Source organism: Silene latifolia, unplaced genomic scaffold (assembly GCF_048544455.1).
Source record: "Silene latifolia isolate original U9 population unplaced genomic scaffold, ASM4854445v1 scaffold_494, whole genome shotgun sequence".
Classification (NCBI taxonomy): domain Eukaryota; kingdom Viridiplantae; phylum Streptophyta; class Magnoliopsida; order Caryophyllales; family Caryophyllaceae; genus Silene; species Silene latifolia.
This window is the reverse complement of record NW_027413408.1, coordinates 14,590-41,711: the sequence shown is the minus strand read 5'-3', so window position 1 is coordinate 41,711 and position 27,122 is coordinate 14,590. Positions and strand designations below refer to the sequence as shown.

At 44.0% G+C, this 27,122-nt stretch overlaps 2 long non-coding RNA genes across 2 annotated transcripts; both read left to right on the top strand.

The window, feature by feature from the left end:
* The first annotated feature begins 17,209 nt into the window (after positions 1-17,209).
* On the top strand, positions 17,210-18,964 carry LOC141639641 (uncharacterized). Its single transcript, XR_012542612.1, has 2 exons — positions 17,210-17,282; positions 18,802-18,964. It is a non-coding gene; the product is annotated as an uncharacterized LOC141639641 (long non-coding RNA).
* Positions 18,965-24,274: 5,310 nt separating this feature from the next.
* On the top strand, positions 24,275-26,029 carry LOC141639642 (uncharacterized). The gene is made up of 2 exons (XR_012542613.1): positions 24,275-24,347; positions 25,867-26,029. It is a non-coding gene; the product is annotated as an uncharacterized LOC141639642 (long non-coding RNA).
* The last annotated feature ends 1,093 nt before the right edge of the window (positions 26,030-27,122 follow it).

The window sequence follows — 27,122 nt, the reverse complement described above, 5'->3', positions numbered from 1 at the left end:
CAAAATTCTCCGGAAATCACATAGAAAGTTCCTCGGGTCAGATAAAGTGGCCACGCAAAGTTTGAGCACCAACGGAAGACATTTGGTGGTGCCGGTGTGCCACAAACCAGCATTCGCAGAAACTCGGATTATCGTGAAAAATGTGATAAAGTTCGTTATTTGAGGTTGAAATTGAACAGGTTGATTCCTGAAATCGAACAGGTTGATTCCTGAAATGAGCTCGGACGCGTGATTGAAAAACAGGGTGAAAAAGAAACAGGGTCCGATACAACCTTCCGAACTACAAATTGAAGTGTATAATACACGGTTTTCGGGATTCCGGGTCCCTGGAACAAAATTCTCCGGAAATCACATAGAAAGTTCCTCGGGTCAGATAAAGCGGTCACGCAAAGTTTGAGCACCAACGGAAGACATTTGGGGTGCTTGTGTGCCACAAACCAAAGATTCGCCGAAACTCGGATTATCGTGAAAATGTGTTAAAACTCGTTATTTGAGGCCGAAATCGAATGATTGATTCTGAAATGAGCTCGGACGCGTGATTGAAAAACAGGAGAAAAACAAACGAGTCCTAAGATTTACCTTCCGAACGGAAATTGAAGTGTATAATAAACGGTTTTTTCGGGATTCCGGTCCCTAACAAAATTCTACGAAAATAACATAGAAAGTTCCTCGGTCGATTAAAGCGGCCACGCAAAGTTTGAGCACTAACGGAAGACATTTGGGGGTGCTGTGCCCAAACCAAAGATTCGTCGAAACTCGGATTATCGTGAAAAATGTGTTAAAGCTCGTTATTTGAGGTTGAAATCGAACAGGTTGATTCCTGAAATGAGCTCGGACGCGTGATTGAAAAACAGGGTGAAAAAGAAACAGGGTCCGATACGACCTTCCGAACGGCTGAAATTGAAGTGTATAATAAACGGTTTTTCGGGATTCCGGGGTCCCGGAACAAAATTCTCCGGAAATTATATAGAAAGTTCCTCGGGTTAGTTAAAGCGGCCACGCAAAGTTTGAGCACCAACGGAAGACATTTGGGGGTGCCGGTGTGCCAAACCAGCATTCGTCGAAACTCGGATTATCGTGAAAAATGTGTTAAAGCTCATTATTTGAGGTCAAATCGAACAAAGTTGATTCACGAAATCGAACACCTTGATTCTTGAAATGAGCTCGGACGTGTGATTGAAAAACAGGAGAAAAAGAAACAGGTCCTAGACGACCTTCCGAACAATAAATTGAAGTGTATAATACACGGTTTTCGGGATTCCGGTCCCGAACCAAATACTCCTAAATAACATAGAAAGTTCCTCGAGTCAGATAAAGCGGCCACTCAAAGTTTGAGCACCAACGGAAGACATTTGGGGATGCCGGTGTACAAAACCAAAGATTCATTAAACTCGGATTATCGTGAAAATGTGTTAAAACTCGTTATTTGAGGTCAAATCGAAGATTGATTCCTGAAATGAGCTCGGACGCGTGATTGAAAAACAGGAGAAAAACAAACAGAGTCCGGTACGACCTTCCGAAATGCTGAAATTGAAGTGTATAATACACGGTTTTCGGGATTCCGGTCCCTAACAAAATTCTCCGGAAATCACATAGAAAGTTCCTCGGGTCGATTAAAGCGAACACGCAAATTTTGAGCACCAACGGAAGACATTTGGGGGTGTCGGTGTGCCCAAACCAGCATTCGCCGAAACTCGGATTATCTTGAAAAATGTGTTAAAGCTCATTATTTGAGGCTGAAATCGAACAGGTTGATTCCCTGAAATCGAACAGGTTAATTCCTGAAATGAGCTCGGACGCGTGATTGAAAAACAGGGTGAAAAAGAAACAGGGTCCGATACGACCTTCCGAACGGCTGAAATTGAAGTGTATAATACACGGTTTTTCGGGATTCCGGGGTCCCTGAACCAAATACTCCGGAAATAACATAGAAAGTTCCTCGAGTCAGATAAAGCGGCCACTCAAAGTTTGAGCACCAACGGAAGACATTTGGGGGTGCCGGTGTGCCACAAACCAGCATTCGCCGAAACTCGGATTATCGTGAAAAATGTGATAAAGCTCGTTATTTGAGGCTGAAATCGAACAAGTTGATTCCTGAAATGAGCTCGGACGCGTGATTGAAAAACAGGGAGAAAAAGAAACAGGGTCCGGTACGACCTTCCGAACGGCTGAAATTGAAGTGTATAATACACGGTTTTTGGGATTCCGGGTCCCGAACAAAATTCTCCGAAATTATATAGAAAGTTCCTCGGGTCGCTTAAAGCGCCACGCAAAGTTTGAGCACCAACGGAAGACATTTGGGGGTGCCGGTGTGCCAAACCAAAGATTCGTCGAAACTCGGATTATCGTGAAAAATGTGTTAAAGCTCATTATTTGAGGCTGAAATCGAACAGGTTGATTCCTGAAATCGAACACCTTGATTCTTGAAATGAGCTCGGACGTGTGATTGAAAAACAGGGAGAAAAAGAAACAGGGTCCGGTACGACCTTCCGAACGGCTGAAATTGAAGTGTATAATACACGGTTTTTCGGGATTCCGGGGTCCCGGAACAAAATACTCCGGAAATCACATAGAAAGTTCCTCGGGTCAGATAAAGGGGCCACGCAAAGTTTGAGCACCAACGGAAGACATTTGGTGGTGCCGGTGTGCCACAAACCAGCATTCGCAGAAACTCGGATTATCGTGAAAAATGTGATAAAGCTCGTTATTTGAGGTTGAAATTGAACAGGTTGATTCCTGAAATCGAACAGGTTGATTCCTGAAATGAGCTCGGACGCGTGATTGAAAAAAAGGGTGAAAAAGAAACAGGGTCCGATACAATCTTCCGAACGGCTGAAATTGAAGTGTATAATACACGGTTTTTCGGGATTCCAGGGTCCCGGAACAAAATTCTCCGGAAATCACATAGAAAGTTCCTCGGGTCAGATAAAGCGGTCACGCAAAGTTTGAGCACAAACGGAAGACATTTGGGGATGCCGGTGTGCCTGAACCAAAGATTCGCCGAAACTCGGATTATCGTGAAAAATGTGTTAAAACTCGTTATTTGAGGCTGAAATCGAACAGATTGATTCCTGAAATGAGCTCGGACGCGTGATTGAAAAACAGGGAGAAAAACAAACAGAGTCCGGTACGACCTTCCGAACGGCTGAAATTGAAGTGTATAATACACGGTTTTTCGGGATTCCGGGGTCCCGGAACAAAATTCTCCGGAAATCACATAGAAAGTTCCTCGGGTCAGTTAAAGCGGCCACGCAAATTTTGAGCACATACGGAAGACATTTGGGGGTGCCGGTGTGCCCAAACCAGCATTCGCCGAAACTCGGATTATCGTGAAAAATGTGTTAAAGCTCATTATTTGAGGCTGAAATCGAACAGGTTGATTCCCTGAAATCGAACAGGTTGATTCCCGAAATGAGCTCGGACGCGTGATTGAAAAACAGGGTGAAAAAGAAACAGGGTCAGATACGACCTTCTGAACGGCTGAAATTGAAGTGTATAATACACGGCTTTTCGGGATTCCGGGGTCCCGAAACAAAATTCTCCGGAAATCACATAGAAAGTTCATCGGGTCAGATAAAGCGGCCACGCAAAGTTTGAGCACCATGGAAGACATTTGGGGTGCTTGGTGTGCCACAAACCAAAGATTCGCCAAACTCGGATTATCGTGAAAAATGTGTTAAAGCTCGTTATTTGAGGCCGAAATCGAACAGATTGATTCCTGAAATGAGCTCGGACGCGTGATTGAAAACAGGAGAAAAAAGAAAATGAGTCCGGTTACCTTCCGAACGGTGAAATTGAAGTGTATAATACACGGTTTTTCGGGATTCGGTCCCTGAACAAAATTCTACTAAATCACATAGAAAGTTCCTCGGTCGATTAAAGCGGCCACGCAAAGTTTGAGCACCAACGGAAGATATTTGGGGGTGCCGGTGTGCCCAAACCAAAGATTCGCCGAACTCGATTATCGTGAAAAATGTCTTAAAGCTCATTATTTGAGGTCAAATCGAACAGTTAATTCCTGAAATCGAACACCAAGATTCTTGATATGAGCTCGGACGCGTGATTGAAAAACAGGAGAAGAAGAAACATGGTCCTAGATTTACCTTCCGAACGGCCGAAATTGAATTGTATAATACACGGTTTTTCGGGATTCCGGTCTCGGAACAAAATACTCCTAAATCACATAGAAAGTTCCTCGGGTCAGATAAAGCGGCCACGCAAAGTTTGAGCACCAACGGAAGACATTTGGGGGTGCCGGTGTGCCACAAACCAGCATTCGCCGAAACTCGGATTATCGTGAAAAATGTGATAAAGCTCGTTATTTGAGGTTGAAATCGAACAGGTTGATTCCTGAAATCGAACAGGTTGATTCCTGAAATGAGCTCGGACGCGTGATTGAAAAACAGGGAGAAAAAGAAACAGAGTCCGATACGACCTTCCGAACGGCTGAAATTGAAGTGTATAATACACGGTTTTTCGGGATTCCGGGGACCCGGAACAAAATTCTCCAAAAATCACATAGAAAGTTCCTCGGGTCAGATAAAGCGGTCACGGAAAGTTTGAGCACCAACGGAAGACATTTGGGGGTGCCGGTTTGCCACAAACCAAAGATTTGCTTTGAAACTCCTGGATTATCGTGAAAAATGTGTTAAAGCTAGTTATTTGAGGTCAAATCGAACAGTTGATTCCCGAAATCGAACAGGTTGATTCCTGAAATGAACTCGGACGCGTGATTGAAAAACAGGAGAAAAAGAAACAGTCGTCCGACGACCTTCCGAACGGCCAAATTGAAGTGTATAATACACGGTTTTTCGGGATTCCGGTCCCTAACAAAATTCTCCGGAAATCACATAGAAAGTTCCTCGGGTCAGTTAAAGCGGCCACGCAAATTTTGAGCACATACGGAAGACATTTGGGGGTGCCGGTGTGCCCAAACCAGCATTCGCCGAAACTCGGATTATCGTGAAAAATGTGTTAAAGCTCATTATTTGAGGCTGAAATCGAACAGTTGATTCCCCGAAATCGAACAAAGTTGATTCCTGAAATGAGCTCGGACGCGTGATTGAAAAAAAGGGTGAAAAAGAAACAGGGTCGATACGACCTTCGAACTACAACAAATTGAAGTGTATAATACACGGCTTTTCGGGATTCCGGGGTCCCGAAACAAAATTCTCCGGAAATCACATAGAAAGTTCATCGGGTCAGATAAAGCGGCCACGCAAAGTTTGAGCACCATGGAAGACATTTGGGGGTGCCGGTGTGCCACAAACCAGCATTCGCCGAAACTCGGATTATCGTGAAAAATGTGTTAAAGCTCGTTATTTGAGGCTGAAATCGAACAGATTGATTCCTGAAATGAGCTCGGACGCGTGATTGAAAAACAGGGAGAAAAAGAAAATGAGTCCTGATTTACCTTCCGAACGGCTGAAATTGAAGTGTATAATACACGGTTTTTCGGGATTCCGGGGTCCCTGAACAAAATTCTACGGAAATCACATAGAAAGTTCCTCGGGTCAGTTAAAGCGGCCACGCAAAGTTTGAGCACCAACGGAAGATATTTGGGGGTGCCGGTGTGCCCAAACCAGCATTCGCCGAAACTCGGATTATCGTGAAAAATGTCTTAAACCTCATTATTTGAGGCTGAAATCGAACAGGTTAATTCCTGAAATCGAACACCTAGATTCTTGATATGAGCTCGGACGCGTGATTGAAAAACAGGGAGAAGAAGAAACATGGTCCGGTACGACCTTCCGAACGGCTGAAATTGAAGTGTATAATACACGGTTTTTCGGGATTCCGGGGTCTCGGAACAAAATACTCCGGAAATCACATAGAAAGTTCCTCGGGTCAGATAAAGCGGCCACGCAAAGTTTGAGCACCAACGGAAGACATTTGGGGGTGCCGGTGTGCCACAAACCAGCATTCGCCGAAACTCGGATTATCGTGAAAAATGTGATAAAGCTCGTTATTTGAGGTTGAAATCGAACAGGTTGATTCCTGAAATCGAACAGGTTGATTCCTGAAATGAGCTCGGACGCGTGATTGAAAAACAGGGTGAAAAAGAAACAGGGTCCGATACGACCTTCCGAACGGCTGAAATTGAAGTGTATAATACACGGTTTTTCGGGATTCCGGGGACCCGGAACAAAATTCTCCAAAAATCACATAGAAAGTTCCTCGGGTCAGATAAAGCGGTCACGGAAAGTTTGAGCACCAACGGAAGACATTTGGGGGTGCCGGTTTGCCACAAACCAGCATTTGCTGAAACTCGGATTATCGTGAAAAATGTGTTAAAGCTCGTTATTTGAGGCTGAAATCGAACAGGTTGATTCCTGAAATCGAACAGGTTGATTCCTGAAATGAACTCAGACGCGTGATTGAAAAACAGGGAGAAAAAGAAACAGAGTCCTGGTGACCTTCCGAACTACAAATTGAAGTGTATAATACACGGTTTTTCGGGATTCCGGGGTCCCGGAACAAAATTCTCCGGAAATCACAAAGAAAGTTCCTCGGGTCAGTTAAAGCGGCCACGTAAAGTTTGACCACCAACGGAAGAAATTTGGGGGTGCCGGTGTGCCCAAACCAGCATTCGCCGAAACTCGGATTATCGTGAAAAATGTGTTAAAGCTCATTATACGAGGCTGAAATCGAACAGGTTGATTCCTGAAATCGAACAGGTTTATTCCTGAAATGAGCTCGGATGCGTGATTGAAAAACAGGGTGAAAAAGAAACAAGGTCCGATACGACCTTCCGAACGGCTGAAATTGAAGTGTATATAATACACGGTTTTTCGGGATTCCGGGGTCCCAAAACAAAATTCTCCGGAAATCACATAGAAAGGTCCTCGGGTCAGATAAAGCGGCCACGCAAAGTTTGAGCACCAATGGAAGACATTTGGGGGTGCCGGTGTGCCACAAACCAGCATTCGCCGAAACTCGGATTATCGTGAAAAATGTGTTAAAGCTCGTTATTTGAGGTCAAATCGAACAGTTGATTCCCGAAATGAGCTCGGATGCGTGATTGAAAAACGGAGAAAAAGAAACGAGTCCGTGCGACCTTACGAACGGCTGAAATTGAAGTGTATATATAATACACGGTTTTTTCGGGATTCCGGGTCCCTGAACAAAATTCTACGAAATCACATAGAAAGTTCCTCGGTTGATTAAAGCGGCCACGCAATGTTTGAGCACCAACGGAAGATATTTGGGGGTGCCGGTGTGCCCAAACCAAAGATTCGCAAAACTCGGATTATCGTGAAAAATGTGTTAAAGCTCATTATTTGAGGCTGAAATCGAACAGGTTGATTCCTGAAATCGAACACCATGATTCTTGAAATGAGCTCGGACGCGTGATTGAAAAATAGGGAGAAAAAGAAACAGGGTCCGGTACGACCTTCCGAACGGCTGGAATTGAAGTGTATAATACAAGGCTTTTCGGGATTCCGGGGTCCCGGAACAAAATACTCCGGAAATCACATAGAAAGTCCTCGGGTCAGATAAAGAGGCCACGCAAAGTTTGAGCACCAACGGAAGACATTTGGGGGTGCCGGTGTGCCACAAACCAGCATTCACCGAAACTCGGATTATCGTGACAAATGTGTTAAAGCTCATTATTTCAGGCTGAAATCGAACAGGTTGATTCCTGAAATGAGCTCGGACGCGTGATTGAAAAACAGGGAGAAAAAGAAACAGAGTCCGGTACGACCTTCCGAACGGCTGAAATTGAAGTATATAATACACGGTTTTTCGGGATTCCGGGGTCCCAGAACAAAATTCTCCGGAAATCACATAGAAAGTTCATCGGGTCAGTTAAAGCGGCCACGCAAAGTTTGAGCACCAACGGAAGACATTTGGGGGTGCCGGTGTGCCCAAACCAGCATTCGCCGAAACTCGGATTATCGTGAAAAATGTGTTAAAGCTCATTATTTGAGGCTGAAATCGAACAGGTTGATTCCTGAAATCGAACAAGTTGATTCCTGAAATGAGCTCGGACGCGTGATTGAAAAACAGGTGAAAAAGAAACAGGGTCCGATACGACCTTCCGAACGGCTGAAATTCAAGTGTATAATACACGGTTTTTCGGGATTCCGGGGTCCCGGAACAAAATTCTCCGGAAATCACATAGAAAGTTCCTCGGTTCAGTTAAAGCGGCCACGCAATGTTTGAGCACCAACGGAAGATATTTGGGGGTGCCGGTGTGCCCAAACCAGCATTCGCCGAAACTCGGATTATCGTGAAAAATGTGTTAAAGCTCGTTATTTGAGCTGAAATCGAACAGATTGATTCCTGAAATGAGCTCGGATGCGTGATTGAAAAACAGGGAGAAAAAGAAACAGAGTCCGGTACGACCTTACGAACGGCTGAAATTGAAGTGTATAATACACGGTTTTTCGGGATTCCGGTCCCGAACAAAATTCTCCTGAAATCACATAGAAAGTTCCTCGGGTCGATTAAAGCGGCCACGCAAAGTTTGACCACCAACGGAAGACATTTGGGGGTGCCGGTGTGCCCAAACCAAAGATTCGCCGAAACTCGGATTATCGTGAAAAATGTGTTAAAGCTCATTATATGAGGCTGAAATCGAACAGGTTGATTCCTGAAATCGAACAGGTTTATTCCTGAAATGAGCTCGGACGCGTGATTGAAAAACAGGGTGAAAAAGAAACAAGGTCCGATACGACCTTCCGAACGGCTGAAATTGAAGTGTATATAATACACGGTTTTTCGGGATTCCGGGGTCCCAAAACAAAATTCTCCGGAAATCACATAGAAAGGTCCTCGGGTCAGATAAAGCGGCCACGCAAAGTTTGAGCACCAATGGAAGACATTTGGGGGTGCCGGTGTGCCACAAACCAGCATTCGCCGAAACTCGGATTATCGTGAAAAATGTGTTAAAGCTCGTTATTTGAGGCTGAAATCGAACAGATTGATTCCTGAAATGAGCTCGGATGCGTGATTGAAAAACAGGGAGAAAAAGAAACAGAGTCCGGTACGACCTTACGAACGGCTGAAATTGAAGTGTATATATAATACACGGTTTTTCGGGATTCCGGGGTCCCGGAACAAAATTCTACGGAAATCACATAGAAAGTTCCTCGGTTCAGTTAAAGCGGCCACGCAATGTTTGAGCACCAACGGAAGATATTTGGGGGTGCCGGTGTGCCCAAACCAGCATTCGCCGAAACTCGGATTATCGTGAAAAATGTGTTAAAGCTCATTATTTGAGGCAAAATCGAACAGTTGATTCCAAAATCGAACACCATGATTCTTGAAATGAGCTCGGACGCGTGATTGAAAAATAGGGAGAAAAGAAACAGGTCCTAGATTTACCTTCCGAACGGCTGAAATTGAAGTGTATAATACAAGGCTTTTCGGGATTCCGGTCCCGAACAAAATACTCCGAAATCACATAGAAAGTTCCTCGGGTCGGATAAAGAGGCCACGCAAAGTTTGAGCACCAACGGAAGACATTTGGGGGTGCCGGTGTGCCTGAAACCAAAGATTCACCGAAACTCGGATTATCGTGACAAATGTGTTAAAGCTCATTATTTCAGTCAAATCGAACAGGTTGATTCCTGAAATGAGCTCGGACGCGTGATTGAAAAACAGGAGAAAAAAACAACAGTCCCCTCGACCTTCCGAACGGCCGAAATTGAAGTATATAATACACGGTTTTTCGGGATTCCGGGGTCCCAGAACAAAATTCTCCGGAAATCACATAGAAAGTTCATCGGGTCAGTTAAAGCGGCCACGCAAAGTTTGAGCACCAACGGAAGACATTTGGGGGTGCCGGTGTGCCCAAACCAGCATTCGCCGAAACTCGGATTATCGTGAAAAATGTGTTAAAGCTCATTATTTGAGGCTGAAATCGAACAGGTTGATTCCTGAAATCGAACAAGTTGATTCCTGAAATGAGCTCGGACGCGTGATTGAAAAACAGAGAGAAAAAGAAACAGGGTCCGGTACGACCTTCCGAACGTCTGAAATTGAAGTGTATAATACACGGTTTTTCGGGATTCGGGTCCCTAACAAAATTCTCCGGAAATCACATAGAAAGTTCCTCGGTTCAGTTAAAGCGGCCACGCAATGTTTGAGCACCAACGGAAGATATTTGGGGGTGCCGGTGTGCCCAAACCAGCATTCGCCGAAACTCGGATTATCGTGAAAAATGTGTTAAAGCTCGTTATTTGAGGCTGAAATCGAACAGATTGATTCCTGAAATGAGCTCGGATGCGTGATTGAAAAACAGGGAGAAAAAGAAACAGAGTCCGGTACGACCTTACGAACGGCTGAAAATGAAGTGTATAATACACGGTTTTTCGGGATTCCGGGGTCCCGGAACAAAATTCTCCGGAAATCACATAGAAAGTTCCTCGGTTCAGTTAAAGCGGCCACGCAATGTTTGAGCACCAACGGAAGATATTTGGGGGTGCCGGTGTGCCCAAACCAGCATTCGCCGAAACTCGGATTATCGTGACAAATGTGTTAAAGCTCATTATTTGAGGCTGAAATCGAACAGGTTGAATCTCGAAATCGAACAAGTTGATTCCTGAAATGAGCTCGGACGCGTGATTGAAAAACAGGGTGAAAAAGAAACAAGGTCCGATACGACCTTCCGAACGGCTGAAATTCAAGTGTATAATACACGGTTTTTCGGGATTCCGGGGTCCCAAAACAAAATTCTCCGGAAATCACATAGAAAGGTCCTCGGGTCAGATAAAGCGGCCACGCAAAGTTTGAGCACCAATGGAAGACATTTGGGGGTGCCGGTGTGCCACAAACCAGCATTCGCCGAAACTCGGATTATCGTGAAAAATGTGTTAAAGCTCGTTATTTGAGGCTGAAATCGAACAGATTGATTCCTGAAATGAGCTCGGATGCGTGATTGAAAAACAGGGAGAAAAAGAAACAGTCCGTGCGACCTTACGAACGGTCGAAATTGAAGTGTATAATACACGGTTTTTTCGGGATTCCGGGGTCCCTAACAAAATTCTCCGGAAATCACATAGAAAGTTCCTCGGTTCAGTTAAAGCGGCCACGCAATGTTTGAGCACCAACGGAAGATATTTGGGGGTGCCGGTGTGCCCAAACCAGCATTCGCCGAAACTCGGATTATCGTGAAAAATGTGTTAAAGCTCATTATTTGAGGCTGAAATCGAACAGGTTGATTCCTGAAATCGAACACCATGATTCTTGAAATGAGCTCGGACGCGTGATTGAAAAATAGGGAGAAAAAGAAACGTGGTCCTAGACGACCTTCCGAACTACGAAATTGAAGTGTATAATACAAGGTTTTTCGGGATTCCGGGTCCCGGAACAAAATACTCCTAAATCACATAGAAAGTCCTCGGGTCGATAAAGAGGCCACGCAAAGTTTGAGCACCAACGGAAGACATTTGGGGGTGCCGGTGTGCCACAAACCAAAGATTCACCGAAACTCGGATTATCGTGACAAATGTGTTAAAGCTCATTATTTCAGGTCAAATCGAACAGGTTGATTCCAGAAATGAGCTCGGACGCGTGATTGAAAAACAGGAGAAAAAGAAACAGAGTCCGGCACGACCTTCCGAACGTGAAAATTGAAGTATATAATACACGGTTTTTCGGATTCCGGGGTCCCAGAACAAAATTCTCCTAAATCACATAGAAAGTTCATCGGGTCAGATTAAAGCGGCCACGCAAAGTTTGAGCACCAACGGAAGACATTTGGGGGTGCCGGTGTGCCCAAACCAAAGATTCGCCGAAACTCGGATTATCGTGAAAAATGTGTTAAAGCTCATTATTTGAGGCTGAAATCGAACAGGTTGATTCCTGAAATCGAACAAGTTGATTCCTGAAATGAGCTCGGACGCGTGATTGAAAAACAGGGTGAAAAAGAAACAGGGTCCGATACGACCTTCCGAACGGCTGAAATTCAAGTGTATAATACACGGTCTTTCGGGATTCCGGGGTCCCGGAACAAAATTCTTCGGAAATCACATAGAAAGTTCCTCGGGTCAGATAAAGCGGCCACGCAAAGTTTGAGCACCAATGGAAGACATTCGTGGGTGCCGGTGTGCTACAAACCAGCATTCGCCGAAACTCGGATTATCGTGAAAAATGTGTTAAAGCTCGTTATTTGAGGCTGAAATCGAACAGATTGATTCCTGAAATAAGCTCGGACGCGTGATTGAAAAACAGGGAGAAAAAGAAATAGAGTCCGGTACGACCTTCCGAACGGCTGAAATTGAAGTGTATAATACACGGTTTTTCGGGATTCCAGGGTCCCGGAACAAAATTCTCCGGAAATCACATAGAAAATTCCTTGGGTCAGTTAAAGCGGCCACGCAAAGTTTGATCACCAACGGAAGACATTTAGGGGTGCCGGTGTGCCCAAACCAGTATTCGCCGAAACTCGGAGTATCGTGAAAAATGTGTTAAAGCTCATTATTTGAGGCTGAAATCGAACAGGTTGATTCCTGAAATCGAACAGGTTGATTCATGAAATGAGCTCGGACGCGTGATTGAAAAACAGGGAGAAGAAGAAACAGGGTCCGGTACGACCTTCCGTACGGCTGAAATTGAAGTGTATAATACACGGTTTTTCGGGATTCCGGGGTCCCGGAACAAAATACTCCGGAAATCACATAGAAAGTTTCTCGGGTCAGATAAAGCGGCCACGCAAAGTTTGAGCACCAACGGAAGACATTTGGGGGTGCCGGTGTGCCACAAACCAACATTCGCCGAAACTCGGATTATCGTGAAAAATGTGATAAAGCTCGTTATTTGAGGTTGAAATCGAACAGGTTGATTCCTGAAATCGAACAGGTTGATTCCTGAAATGAGCTCGGACGCGTGATTGAAAAACAGGGTGAAAAAGAAACAGGGTCCGATACGACTTTCCGAACTACAGTTGAAAGTGTATAATACACGGTTTTTCGGGATTCCGGGGACCCGGAACAAAATTCTCCCGAAATCACATAGAAAGTTCCTCGGGTCAGATAAAGCGGTCACGCAAAGTTTGAGCACCAACGGAAGACATTTGGGGTGCCGGTGTGCCTGAAAACCAAAGATTCATTAAAACTCGGATTATCGTGAAAAATGTGTTAAAGCTCGTTATTTGAGGTCAAATCGAATGCATTGATTCCTGAAATGAGCTCGGACGCGTGATTGAAAAACAGGAGAAAAAGAAACAGAGTCCGTACGACAATCCGAACGGTGAAATTGAAGTGTATAATACACGGTTTTTTAGATTCGGTCCCGAACTAAATTCTCCGGAAATCACATAGAAAGTTCCTCGGGTCAGTTAAAGCGGCCACGCAAAGTTTGACCACCAACGGAAGACATTTGGGGGTGCCGGTGTGCCCAAACCAGTATTCGCCGAAACTCGGATTGTCGTGAAAAATGTGTTAAAGCTCATTATAAGAGACTGAAATCGAACAGGTTGATTCCTGAAATCGAACAGGTTGATTCCTGAAATGAGCTCGGACGCGTGATTGAAAAACAGGGTGAAAAAGAAACAAGGTCCGATACGACCTTCCGAACGGCTGAAATTGAAGTGTAGATAATACTCGGTTTTCGGGATTCCGGTCCCAAAACAAAATTCTCCGAAATCACATAGAAAGTACCTCGGTCGATAAAGCGGCCACACAACGTTTGAGCACCAATGGAAGACATTTGGGGGTGCTTAGGTGTGCCACAAACCTGACCATCGCAAAACTCGGATTATCGTGAAAAATGTGTTAAAGCTCGTTATTTGAGGCTGAAATCAAACAGATTGGTTCCTGAAATGAGCTCGGACGCGTGATTGAAAAACAGGGAGAAAAAGAAACAGAGTCCGGTACGACCTTCCGAACGGCTGAAATTGAAGTGTATAATACACGGTTTTTCGGGATTCCGGGGTCCCGGAACAAAATTCTCCGGAAATCACATAGAAAGTTCCTCGGGTCAGTTAAAGCGGCCACGCAAAGTTTGAGCACCAACGGAAGATATTTGGGGGTGCCGGTGTGCCCAAACCAGCATTGACTACCGTGAGCTTAACCGTGTTACCATCAAGAACAAGTATCCTCTACCAAGGATTGAAGATTTGTTTGATCAACTCAAAGGTGCTTCTACTTTCTCCAAGATTGATTTGAGATCCGGTTATCACCAAATTCCCGTTCGTGAGTCCGATATCCCCAAGACCGCCTTTAGCACGAGATATGGACATTTCGAGTTTAAGGTGATGCCCTTTGGTTTAACCAATGCCCCTTCTATCTTCATGGACCAAATGAACCGGACCTTTAGTGAGTTCTTAGACAAGTGTGTTGTGGTCTTCATCGACGATATCCTCATCTATTCCAAGTCCGAAGAAGAGCATGCCGATCACCTCCGTATCATTTTGGGAATCCTCCGTCGTCAAAAGTGGTTTGCCAAATTCTCAAAGTGTGAATTTTGGTTGTCTAAGGTGTCTTTTCTAGGCCATGTAATATCTAAGGATGGTGTCATGGTGGACCCTTCGAAGATTGAAGCCGTGATCGAGTGGAAGAGTCCAACCGATGTTGGTGAAATCCGTAGTTTCTTGGGTTTGGCGGGTTACTACCGTCGCTTTGTGAAAGATTTTTCCAAGCTTGCTAGACCGATGACTCAACTTTTGAAGAAGGAGACCAAGTTTGTGTGGACCGAAGCTTGTGAAAGTGCATTCCAAGAGTTGAAGAAGAGGTTGACTACCGCCCCCGTGTTGACCTTGCCCGAGGATGGAGTTGACTTTGATGTGTTTTGTGATGCTTCTAAGATGGGTTTGGGTTGTGTTCTCATGCAAAATAGAAGAGTTGTTGCCTATGCTTCGCGACAATTGAGAGTTCATGAGGTGAACTATCCCACTCATGATTTGGAATTAGCCGCCATCGTTCATGCTTTGAAGATGTGGAGACACTACCTCATTGGAGTCCATTGCCGTATCTACACCGACCATAAGAGTTTGAGGTACATCTTCACCCAAAAGGATTTGAATATGAGACAACGACGATGGTTGGAATTGGTGAATGATTACGACATGGAGTTGTTGTATCATGAAGGAAAGGCAAATGTGGTTGCCGATGCCCTTAGTAGGAAGTCTACTCATTCCTTGAGTGCTATTCGTGTGCTCCCCGATGACCTTTGTGCCGAGTTTCGTAAGTTAGGTATGCAACTTGTAGAGAGTGGTTTTGATTATCTTGGTGCTATGGTTGCCGAGCCCGTTCTTCACCGTGAGATTCTAGATAGCCTTGTGGACGATGCTACCTTTAAAAGTTTTCAAGCCAAGCTTCTTGAAGGGAAAGCGAAGGATTGTGAGATTGATGCTAGAGGTTACCTCCGTTACCGAGGACGCATGTATGTGCCCGATGCCGTTGACTTGAGGAAGAGAGTTCTAGATGAAGCTCATCTATCGCCTTATTCGATTCACCCCTGAGGAGACAAGATGTATAAAGATTTGAAGCTTCAGTTTTGGTGGCCTAACATGAAGAATGACATTGTGTCATATGTTGGAAGGTGTCTTACTTGTCAACAAGTGAAGATCGAGCATAAGAGACCCGGTGGTTTGCTACAACCATTGGAGGTTCCTTTATGGAAGTGGGAGTCCATTTCCATGGATTTTGTGATGGCTTTGCCTAAGACCGTTGGTGGAAAGGATGCCGTATGGGTTGTTGTGGATAGGTTGACCAAGTGTGCTAGGTTCATTCCTATCAAAGAGACTTGGAGTTTAGACCGTCTTGCTAGTGCTTATGTTGAAGAGATCGTTCGTTACCATGGTGTTCCTAAGGAGATCGTTTCGGATCGTGACCCGAGGTTTTGTTCAAGATTTTGGAAAACTTTGCAAGATGCTATGGGTAGTAAGTTGTTGATGAGTACCGCTTTTCATGCCGCTACAGATGGACAATCCGAGAGGACAATTCAAACTCTAGAAGACTTGTTGCGTGCTTGTGCCCTTGATTTTCATTCTAGTTGGGAGAAGAGCTTACCTTTGGTGGAATTTTCTTACAACAATAGTTATCATGCTTCTGTCAAGATGGCCCCTTATGAAGCCCTTTATGGAAGGAAATGCCGTAGTCCAATTTGTTGGGACCAAGCAAGTGATGTCCGTGATCTAGGACCCGACAAGTTAGCCGAGACGATTGATCAAGTGAAGCTCATCCGTGAAAGAATGAAAGCCGCCCAAGATCGCCAGAAATCCTATGCCGATGTTCGCCGTCGACCCTTGGAATTTGAAGTTGGAGATAAAGTGTTCTTGAAAGTGTCCCCGATGAAAGGAGTAAAGAGATTTGGAGTCAAAGGGAAGTTGAGTCCAAAGTACATTGGACCTTATGAAGTGATAAAGAGGATTGGTGCCGTGGCTTATAAGTTGGATTTGCCCCCGAGTTTGGGTAAAGTTCATGATGTCTTTCATGTTTCTCAACTTAGGAAATACATTAGCGACCCTAGTCATGTGTTGCAAAATGAGATTCCCGAGCTTGAGCCTAGTCTTTCCTTCGAGGAGAGACCGATTAAGATTTTGGATAAGAAGGAGAAGAAGCTAAGGAGCAAAGTGGTGCCCTTGGTGAAGGTTTTGTGGAAGTGTGGTGATGTAGAAGAAGAGACTTGGGAGCCGGAGGCTTCCATGCGTGTCAAGTACCCTAGTTTGTTTTCTTAAGGTAATGCCTTTTCGTTTCAAGTTTCGAGGGCGAAACTTTTTAAAAAGGTGGGATGATTGTAACACCCCGCACTTTCCTTATATTTTAAATAAACTTTTAAGTAATTTTTATTAAATAATTATTATTTAAAGCTTATTTTCATAAAATATCGTAACGGTAATAATAGTGTAGATTTTTAATAATATTATTCTCCGTCTCGAGTTATAGTAGACTTGGGACGAAAATTCTAGTGGATACCGACTCATTTTGAGTTATTGGGCTTAACTTGACTCATGGGCCTTTTTCCCCCTCTTTTCTCTACACAAAACCTCAACTAAACCCTCACAACTTCATCTCCCTCACTTGTAATTTCTGAAATTTCCCAACAACCACCCCACCATTGTTGAACCTTCCCTTACTAACCCTAAAACCACCATATCTCACTCAATTCTTCACCAATCTCGTTCCTTTTCGCCCCATTCTCTTCCTTTTCTCATTTCCTTTCTTTCTAAGTAAGAAAGTTGTCATCTTTCTCTCTATTTCGAAATTATCATCTTTCAAGGATGTGAATTCTTGACTTAATATCTTTATTTTTGTGTTTAGGGAGAACTTGGACAACCCGGAGGAGGATAGCTACATCATTGACGAGTCTTTAGAAGATTGAAGTGCAAAAAGGTAACGGTGATGGGTTACTCGACTTTTATGTTAGAATTGTGTGGTTTTATGTAGTTATAATCTCATATGAATGTTAAAAGTTGTATCCTTCATGATTGGTGCTAATTTGGATGTTGAATATCATGCTTGTTTGCAATTCTCACATGTTTGGATGAAAATCTCATGCTACATCTCTTGAATCCGAAATTACCCTTTCACATGCTCAAATATGTTGTTTTTCCGAGTTAGAATCATGCTAGGATACGTAAACAATTGATGGGAAACGATTTTTGTTGGTTTCAAATGGTTTGGAAGTGTTATGCATTGAACCCGTATGTTTGTAGTCCCAGTAGGGTGACCGGCGGCCGGCTCTTGACCTACTGGGAGTCTCTGTAAGTTTTGAGCATATTTTAGAAAGGTCAGTAGTCCCACCGGGTGATCGGCGGCCGGTCTCTTGACCATTGGGAGTACACCGAGTATTTTAGGTGATTTAAGTTTTGGTCATTCCCATTCAGTGACCGGGGTGACCGGGCGGGTGACCGGGTGACCGGGCGGGAGTACATCAAGGCTTTTTTTTTTTGTTTTTTGGAAAGTTGGTCGTATTCCCAGTAGGGTGACCAGCAATGGGTGACCTACGGGAGTGCACTAAAGGTTTTTATGAGTTTTTGAAATTTGGTATAGTCCCACCTGATGGCGGTCGGTCTCTTGACCGGCCGGGAGTGCACTGTAAGTTTTATTAAATTTCGATTTTGGCATGTTGTCCCAAATGGCTTGGCCGGCAGGTACACCACCCTACCGGGAGTCCCCTGTTTGTTCTATTTCACTTGCGACTTCTAATAATGATTGAGCTATGCATGCATCTTCTTTCCTATTGATAATTGGTTACTTTAAGACTCATTAATGTTATGATCATGCATAATGGTATTGGTTCTTGTTCGGACCCGAGTGTGACGTTTTACATTGTGAGACTACTCGACATTCCCTATTTATTTGCCCTCGGACATTGGGTCACGGTTAGGTGCCATTGTTTCCGAGTTGGGCTATTTTTCCTTCCGCCTTTTCGGACCGGGGGTCACGGTTAGGTGACAAGGTTCCGCTTGAGGTTACTCGAGTTCGGGCACGGTTAGGTGTACCATATTTCGAGTCTTGGATACGATTTGGTATCGTTTGTCGAATCGGGTGTCGTCCATCCCGAGAGTCCGCCAGGTTTAGACTAGGACCGTATTATGATCGTCGTCCTACCAAGAGGTTGGAGTCTAGAGGGTTGTCTTGTTTGAGTCTATACTTTGTAAATTGTCTTACATGTGAGTCGGGTTGATGTGTGACAGTTTGATCTAATAATTCTTCTCTCATTTATGCGTAACTACTCTTATTGCATTTTGTATACTAATCATGATCCTCTCGTCACCGTAAGTATGTTACTCTCATGCTTGTTTATTTAATTAAATTCTTAATTATTTGTATTTTGACATATTGTGGCTGGGAGAACCCTGAGTTACTCCCCACTGACTGTGGCTTTCATATTTATTATGAATGACAGGTTGGTGATGAAGCTTAAGTGGGCAAGACCGTGTGAGCTAGCGAGTTCTTACCTCGGACCTTATTAGTTATTACATAATAGACTCACCTACTCTTGAACTTATGTTAATTCGTGGGATATCTTTTCCCCAATAAATAGACTTGTGTTGTAAACTTAAACTTAACTAACTAAACTTATTTATCGTGTTGGTGATGCCCCGCGTTGGACTTCGTTAGAAGTCTTAAAAGTTTTAAAAATCTCGTGTTTCCGCCACGATTTACTAGTTACTTTTAGTTACCTCATCGAGGGGTGTCACAGTTGGTATCAGAGCATATATTGCTCCCGACGCACACACGTGTACCCCAACTTAAAATTCTCACTTGACCTTGAATAATGAATGAGAGATGGGTAGAATTAAGGACCTAAGTTGGTAGCCTTTTTGTGTATGTTTTGTGTTAGGTTCTAACTTGTTTGCTCTTGTGCAAGATGGCACGACCAACCCAAGTGGAAAATGCTATCATGCAAGCCCTCACTCAAGTACTTGCTAATCAACAAAATGCTCAACCCGCTCCCCTTGCACCCGAAGCTAACCGTCAAGGAAGTTATGCTTGGATTGCAAGTCAACTAGCAAGGAACAAGGCTAAGACCTATGGTGGTGAAGTGGATCCCGTTGCTCTCTCGGAGTGGTTTCGTGATATGGAGAAGAACTTCTCTCTCTTTGATGCCCGAGAGGAGGACAAGGTGAGGTTAGCATCTCACTTTCTTGTGAAGGAGGCCGATAGGTGGTGGACTTTGACCGGTCCTACCGCTACTCAAGACCCCAACTTTGATTGGAACCGCTTCAAGTCACTTGTGGAGACCCGCTTCTACCCTAAGGAGCTCAAGCAACAAAGATTGAAGGAATTCATGGACTTCAAACAAGGGAAGCTATCAATTCAAGCCTACACCGACAAGTTTAATGAACTTGCTCATTATGCCTCCAAGTTCGTGAAAGATGAAGAGGATCGTGTCTACTTCTACAAGAACAAGTTGAATCCTAAGGTGGAAAGCATGGTGAGAAGAAGCTCAACTACTTTTGTGGAAGTCTATGATGATGCCATTTGGGCCGAAAGCTCTTTGAAGGCCATTGAAGAAGATTCCAAAATCCACTCCTCTTCTCATTCTTATCGTTCTAACTTTCATGGCAAGAGACCATTTGTGCCTTCTACTCCAAACTATGCCAACAAGAGAAGGTTTGTGCCAAGGATGCAAGACCATGGAGGACAAGGACCCAGAGTCCAAGAACCTAGAGGACAAGTTCCATCACCAACTAATGAACTTGAGAAGGACCGTAAGTGCTACCATTGTAGACAAGCTCTACACCCCGGAGTTGGTTGTTATGGCAAGCCCTTGACTTGCTTTCATTGTAAGAATCCCGGACATCGTGTTGCCGATTGCCCCGAGAAGAAGAATGCTCCTACTCCAAATGCTAGGCCAAGAGGAACTATCTTTGTCATGAGTCGAGCCGAAGCCGCCGCTCATCCCGATATCATTACGGGTATGTTCTCAATTTTTGATCAACCTTGCCTCATTTTATTTGATACCGGCGCATCTTTATCTTTTATATCTTCCAAGTTCTCGAAAAAGCTAGCCATTGAACCAATTCCTAGTGAGGAAACTTCTATATCCTTACCTTCCGGAGAAATGTTCTCTTGTTCCCTCACTTTCTCCGACATTCCTATCTCTATTTCGGGAACCTTGTTCCCCGCTAACCTACTTCGTTTTCCCCTTGAGGAATTCGATGTAATTTTGGGTATGGATTGGTTGTCAAAGTATGATGCAAGATTCGAGTGTAGAGACCAAAAGATTCGCCTCAAGAGTCCGTTAGGCACTCGTGTGTCCTATAGAGGAGTCCGTTCCCAAGAAGGTGTGAAGTTGATTTCCGCTTTGAAGTTGATGAGTATGAGGAGGAAAGGTTACCAAATCTTTCTTTGTGTGGTGACTTCTACCTCCCCTTCCTTACCAAAGATCGAAGAAGTGCCCGTGGTTTGTGAGTTCGCCGATGTCTTTCCCGAAGAATTGCCCGGGATTCCTCCCGAGCGTGATGTTGAGTTTTCCATCGACCTTGTACCCGGAACCGGTCCGACTGCTAAAGCCCCGTACCGTATGGCGCCAACCGAGTTGAAGGAGTTGAGAAAGCAACTTGATGAGATGATTGAGAAAGGATTCATTAGACCTAGTGCCTCGCCTTGGGGTGCTCCTGTTCTCTTTGTGAAGAAGAAAGATGGATCCATGAGACTTTGCATTGACTACCGTGAGCTTAACCGTGTTACCATCAAGAACAAGTATCCTCTACCAAGGATTGAAGATTTGTTTGATCAACTCAAAGGTGCTTCTACTTTCTCCAAGATTGATTTGAGATCCGGTTATCACCAAATTCCCGTTCGTGAGTCCGATATCCCCAAGACCGCCTTTAGCACGAGATATGGACATTTCGAGTTTAAGGTGATGCCCTTTGGTTTAACCAATGCCCCTTCTATCTTCATGGACCAAATGAACCGGACCTTTAGTGAGTTCTTAGACAAGTGTGTTGTGGTCTTCATCGACGATATCCTCATCTATTCCAAGTCCGAAGAAGAGCATGCCGATCACCTCCGTATCATTTTGGGAATCCTCCGTCGTCAAAAGTGGTTTGCCAAATTCTCAAAGTGTGAATTTTGGTTGTCTAAGGTGTCTTTTCTAGGCCATGTAATATCTAAGGATGGTGTCATGGTGGACCCTTCGAAGATTGAAGCCGTGATCGAGTGGAAGAGTCCAACCGATGTTGGTGAAATCCGTAGTTTCTTGGGTTTGGCGGGTTACTACCGTCGCTTTGTGAAAGATTTTTCCAAGCTTGCTAGACCGATGACTCAACTTTTGAAGAAGGAGACCAAGTTTGTGTGGACCGAAGCTTGTGAAAGTGCATTCCAAGAGTTGAAGAAGAGGTTGACTACCGCCCCCGTGTTGACCTTGCCCGAGGATGGAGTTGACTTTGATGTGTTTTGTGATGCTTCTAAGATGGGTTTGGGTTGTGTTCTCATGCAAAATAGAAGAGTTGTTGCCTATGCTTCGCGACAATTGAGAGTTCATGAGGTGAACTATCCCACTCATGATTTGGAATTAGCCGCCATCGTTCATGCTTTGAAGATGTGGAGACACTACCTCATTGGAGTCCATTGCCGTATCTACACCGACCATAAGAGTTTGAGGTACATCTTCACCCAAAAGGATTTGAATATGAGACAACGACGATGGTTGGAATTGGTGAATGATTACGACATGGAGTTGTTGTATCATGAAGGAAAGGCAAATGTGGTTGCCGATGCCCTTAGTAGGAAGTCTACTCATTCCTTGAGTGCTATTCGTGTGCTCCCCGATGACCTTTGTGCCGAGTTTCGTAAGTTAGGTATGCAACTTGTAGAGAGTGGTTTTGATTATCTTGGTGCTATGGTTGCCGAGCCCGTTCTTCACCGTGAGATTCTAGATAGCCTTGTGGACGATGCTACCTTTAAAAGTTTTCAAGCCAAGCTTCTTGAAGGGAAAGCGAAGGATTGTGAGATTGATGCTAGAGGTTACCTCCGTTACCGAGGACGCATGTATGTGCCCGATGCCGTTGACTTGAGGAAGAGAGTTCTAGATGAAGCTCATCTATCCCCTTATTCGATTCACCCCGGAGGAGACAAGATGTATAAAGATTTGAAGCTTCAGTTTTGGTGGCCTAACATGAAGAATGACATTGTGTCATATGTTGGAAGGTGTCTTACTTGTCAACAAGTGAAGATCGAGCATAAGAGACCCTATGGTTTGCTACAACCATTGGAGGTTCCTTTATGGAAGTGGGAGTCCATTTCCATGGATTTTGTGATGGCTTTGCCTAAGACCGTTGGTGGAAAGGATGCCGTATAGGTTGTTGTGGATAGGTTGACCAAGTGTGCTAGGTTCATTCCTATCAAAGAGACTTGGAGTTTAGACCGTCTTGCTAGTGCTTATGTTGAAGAGATCGTTCGTTACCATGGTGTTCCTAAGGAGATCGTTTCGGATCGTGACCCGAGGTTTTGTTCAAGATTTTGGAAAACTTTGCAAGATGCTATGGGTAGTAAGTTGTTGATGAGTACCGCTTTTCATGCCGCTATCGATGGACAATCCGAGAGGACAATTCAAACTCTAGAAGACTTGTTGCGTGCTTGTGCCCTTGATTTTCATTCTAGTTGGGAGAAGAGCTTACCTTTGGTGGAATTTTCTTACAACAATAGTTATCATGCTTCTATCAAGATGGCCCCTTATGAAGCCCTTTATGGAAGGAAATGCCGTAGTCCAATTTGTTGGGACCAAGCAAGTGATGTCCGTGATCTAGGACCCGACAAGTTAGCCGAGACGATTGATCAAGTGAAGCTCATCCGTGAAAGAATGAAAGCCGCCCAAGATCGCCAGAAATCCTATGCCGATGTTCGCCGTCGACCCTTGGAATTTGAAGTTGGAGATAAAGTGTTCTTGAAAGTGTCCCCGATGAAAGGAGTAAAGAGATTTGGAGTCAAAGGGAAGTTGAGTCCAAAGTACATTGGACCTTATGAAGTGATAAAGAGGATTGGTGCCGTGGCTTATAAGTTGGATTTGCCCCCGAGTTTGGGTAAAGTTCATGATGTCTTTCATGTTTCTCAACTTAGGAAATACATTAGCGACCCTAGTCATGTGTTGCAAAATGAGATTCCCGAGCTTGAGCCTAGTCTTTCCTTCGAGGAGAGACCGATTAAGATTTTGGATAAGAAGGAGAAGAAGCTAAGGAGCAAAGTGGTGCCCTTGGTGAAGGTTTTGTGGAAGTGTGGTGATGTAGAAGAAGAGACTTGGGAGCCGGAGGCTTCCATGCGTGTCAAGTACCCTAGTTTGTTTTCTTAAGGTAATGCCTTTTCGTTTCAAGTTTCGAGGGCGAAACTTTTTAAAAAGGTGGGATGATTGTAACACCCCGCACTTTCCTTATATTTTAAATAAACTTTTAAGTAATTTTTATTAAATAATTATTATTTAAAGCTTATTTTCATAAAATATCGTAACGGTAATAATAGTGTAGATTTTTAATAATATTATTCTCCGTCTCGAGTTATAGTAGACTTGGGACGAAAATTCTAGTGGATACCGACTCATTTTGAGTTATTGGGCTTAACTTGACTCATGGGCCTTTTTCCCCCTCTTTTCTCTACACAAAACCTCAACTAAACCCTCACAACTTCATCTCCCTCACTTGTAATTTCTGAAATTTCCCAACAACCACCCCACCATTGTTGAACCTTCCCTTACTAACCCTAAAACCACCATATCTCACTCAATTCTTCACCAATCTCGTTCCTTTTCGCGCCATTCTCTTCCTTTTCTCATTTCCTTTCTTTCTAAGTAAGAAAGTTGTCATCTTTCTCTCTATTTCGAAATTATCATCTTTCAAGGATGTGAATTCTTGACTTAATATCTTTATTTTTGTGTTTAGGGGAGAACTTGGACAACCCGGAGGAGGATAGCTACATCATTGACGAGTCTTTAGAAGATTGAAGTGCAAAAAGGTAACGGTGATGGGTTACTCGACTTTTATGTTAGAATTGTGTGGTTTTATGTAGTTATAATCTCATATGAATGTTAAAAGTTGTATCTTTCATGATTGGTGCTAATTTGGATGTTGAATATCATGCTTGTTTGCAATTCTCACATGTTTGGATGAAAATCTCATGCTACATCTCTTGAATCCGAAATTACCCATTCACATGCTCAAATATGTTGTTTTTCCGAGTTAGAATCATGCTAGGATACGTAAACAATTGATGGGAAACGATTTTTGTTGGTTTCAAATGGTTTGGAAGTGTTATGCATTGAACCCGTATGTTTGTAGTCCCAGCCGGGTGACCGGCGGCCGGTCTACTGACCGGCTGGGAGTTTCCTGTAAGTTTTGAGCATATTTTAGAAAGGCTGTAGTCCCAGCCGGGTGACCGGCGGCCGGTCTACTGACCGGCTGGGAGTACACTGAGTATTTTAGGTGATTTTGAGTTTTGGCTGTATTCCCAGCCGGGTGACCGGCGGCCGGGTGACCGGCTGGGAGTACACTGAAGGCTTTTTTTTGTGTTTTTGGAAAGTTGGCTGTATTCCCAGCCGGGTGACCGGCAGCCGGGTGACCGGCTGGGAGTGCACTAAAGGTTTTTATGAGTTTTTGAAATTTGGCTGTAGTCCCAGTAGGGTGATCGGCGCTCGGTCTCTTGACCATTGGGAGTGCACTGTAAGTTTTATTAAATTTCGATTTTGGCATGTTGTCCCGGGTGGCCTTGGCGGCCGGTACACACCACTACTGGGAGTCCCCTGTTTGTTCTATTTCACTTGCGACTTCTAATAATGATTGAGCTATGCATGCATCTTCTTTCCTATTGATAATTGGTTACTTTAAGACTCATTAATGTTATGATCATGCATAATGGTATTGGTTCTTGTTCGGACCCGAGTGTGACGTTTTACATTGTGAGACTACTCGACATTCCCTATTTATTTGCCCTCGGACATTGGGTCACGGTTAGGTGCCATTGTTTCCGAGTTGGGCTATTTTTCCTTCCGCCTTTTCGGACCGGGGGTCACGGTTAGGTGACAAGGTTCCGCTTGAGGTTACTCGAGTTCGGGCACGGTTAGGTGTACCATATTTCGAGTCTTGGATACGATTTGGTATCGTTTGTCGAATCGGGTGTCGTCCATCCCGAGAGTCTGGCCAGGTTTAGACTAGGACCGTATTATGATCGTCGTCCTACCAAGAGGTTGGAGTCTAGAGGGTTGTCTTGTTTGAGTCTATACTTTGTAAATTGTCTTACATGTGAGTCGGGTTGATGTGTGACAGTTTGATCTAATAATTCTTCTCTCATTTATGCGTAACTACTCTTATTGCATTTTGTATACTAATCATGATCCTCTCGTCACCGTAAGTATGTTACTCTCATGCTTGTTTATTTAATTAAATTCTTAATTATTTGTATTTTGACATATTGTGGCTGGGAGAACCCTGAGTTACTCCCCACTGACTGTGGCTTTCATATTTATTATGAATGACAGGTTGGTGATGAAGCTTAAGTGGGCAAGACCGTGTGAGCTAGCGAGTTCTTACCTCGGACCTTATTAGTTATTACATAATAGACTCACCTACTCTTGAACTTATGTTAATTCGTGGGATATCTTTTCCCCAATAAATAGACTTGTGTTGTAAACTTAAACTTAACTAACTAAACTTATTTATCGTGTTGGTAATGCCCCGCGTTGGACTTCGTTAGAAGTCTTAAAAGTTTTAAAAATCTCGTGTTTCCGCCACGATTAACTAGTTACTTTTAGTTACCTCATCGAGGGGTGTCACAGAAAAACAGGGAGAAAAAGAAACAGAGTCCGGTACGACCTTCCGAACGGCTGAAATTGAAGTGTATAATACATGGTTTTTCGGGATACCGGGGTCCCGTAACAAAATTCTCCGGAATTCACATAGAAAGTTCCTTGGGTCAGTTAAAGCGGTCACGCAAAGTTTGAGCACCAACGGAAGATATTTGGGGTGCCGGTGTGCCAAAAAAGATTCGTTGAAACTCGGATTATCGTGAAAAATGTGTTAAAGCTCGTTATTTGAGGTGAAATCGAAATGATTGATTCCGAAATGAGCTCGGACGCGTGATTGAAAAACAGGGAGAAAAAGAAACAGTCCGTCAGACGACAATCCGAACGGCTGAAATTGAAGTGTATAATACACGGTTTTTCGGGATTCCGGGGTCCCGGAACAAAATTCTCCGGAAATCACATAGAAAGTTCCTCGGGTCAGTTAAAGCGGCCACGCAAAGTTTGACCACCAACGGAAGACATTTGGGGGTGCCGGTGTGCCCAAACCAGCATTCGCCGAAACTCGGATTATCGTGAAAAATGTGTTAAAGCTCATTATATGAGGCTGAAATCGAACAGGTTGATTCCTGAAATCGAACAGGTTGATTCCTGAAATGAGCTCGGACGCGTGATTGAAAAACAGGGTGAAAAAGAAACAAGGTCCGATACGACCTTCCGAACGGCTGAAATTGAAGTGTATATACACGGTTTTTCGGGATTCCGGGGTCCCAAAACAAAATTCTCCGGAAATCACATAGAAAGTTTCTCGGGTCAGATAAAGCGGCCATGCAAAGTTTGAGCACCAATGAAAGACATTTGGGGGTGCCGGTATGCCACAAACCAGCATTCGCCGAAACTCGGATTATCGTGAAAAATGTGTTAAAGCTCGTTATTTGAGGCTGAAATCGAACAGATTGATTCCTGAAATGAGCTCGGACGCGTGATTGAAAAAC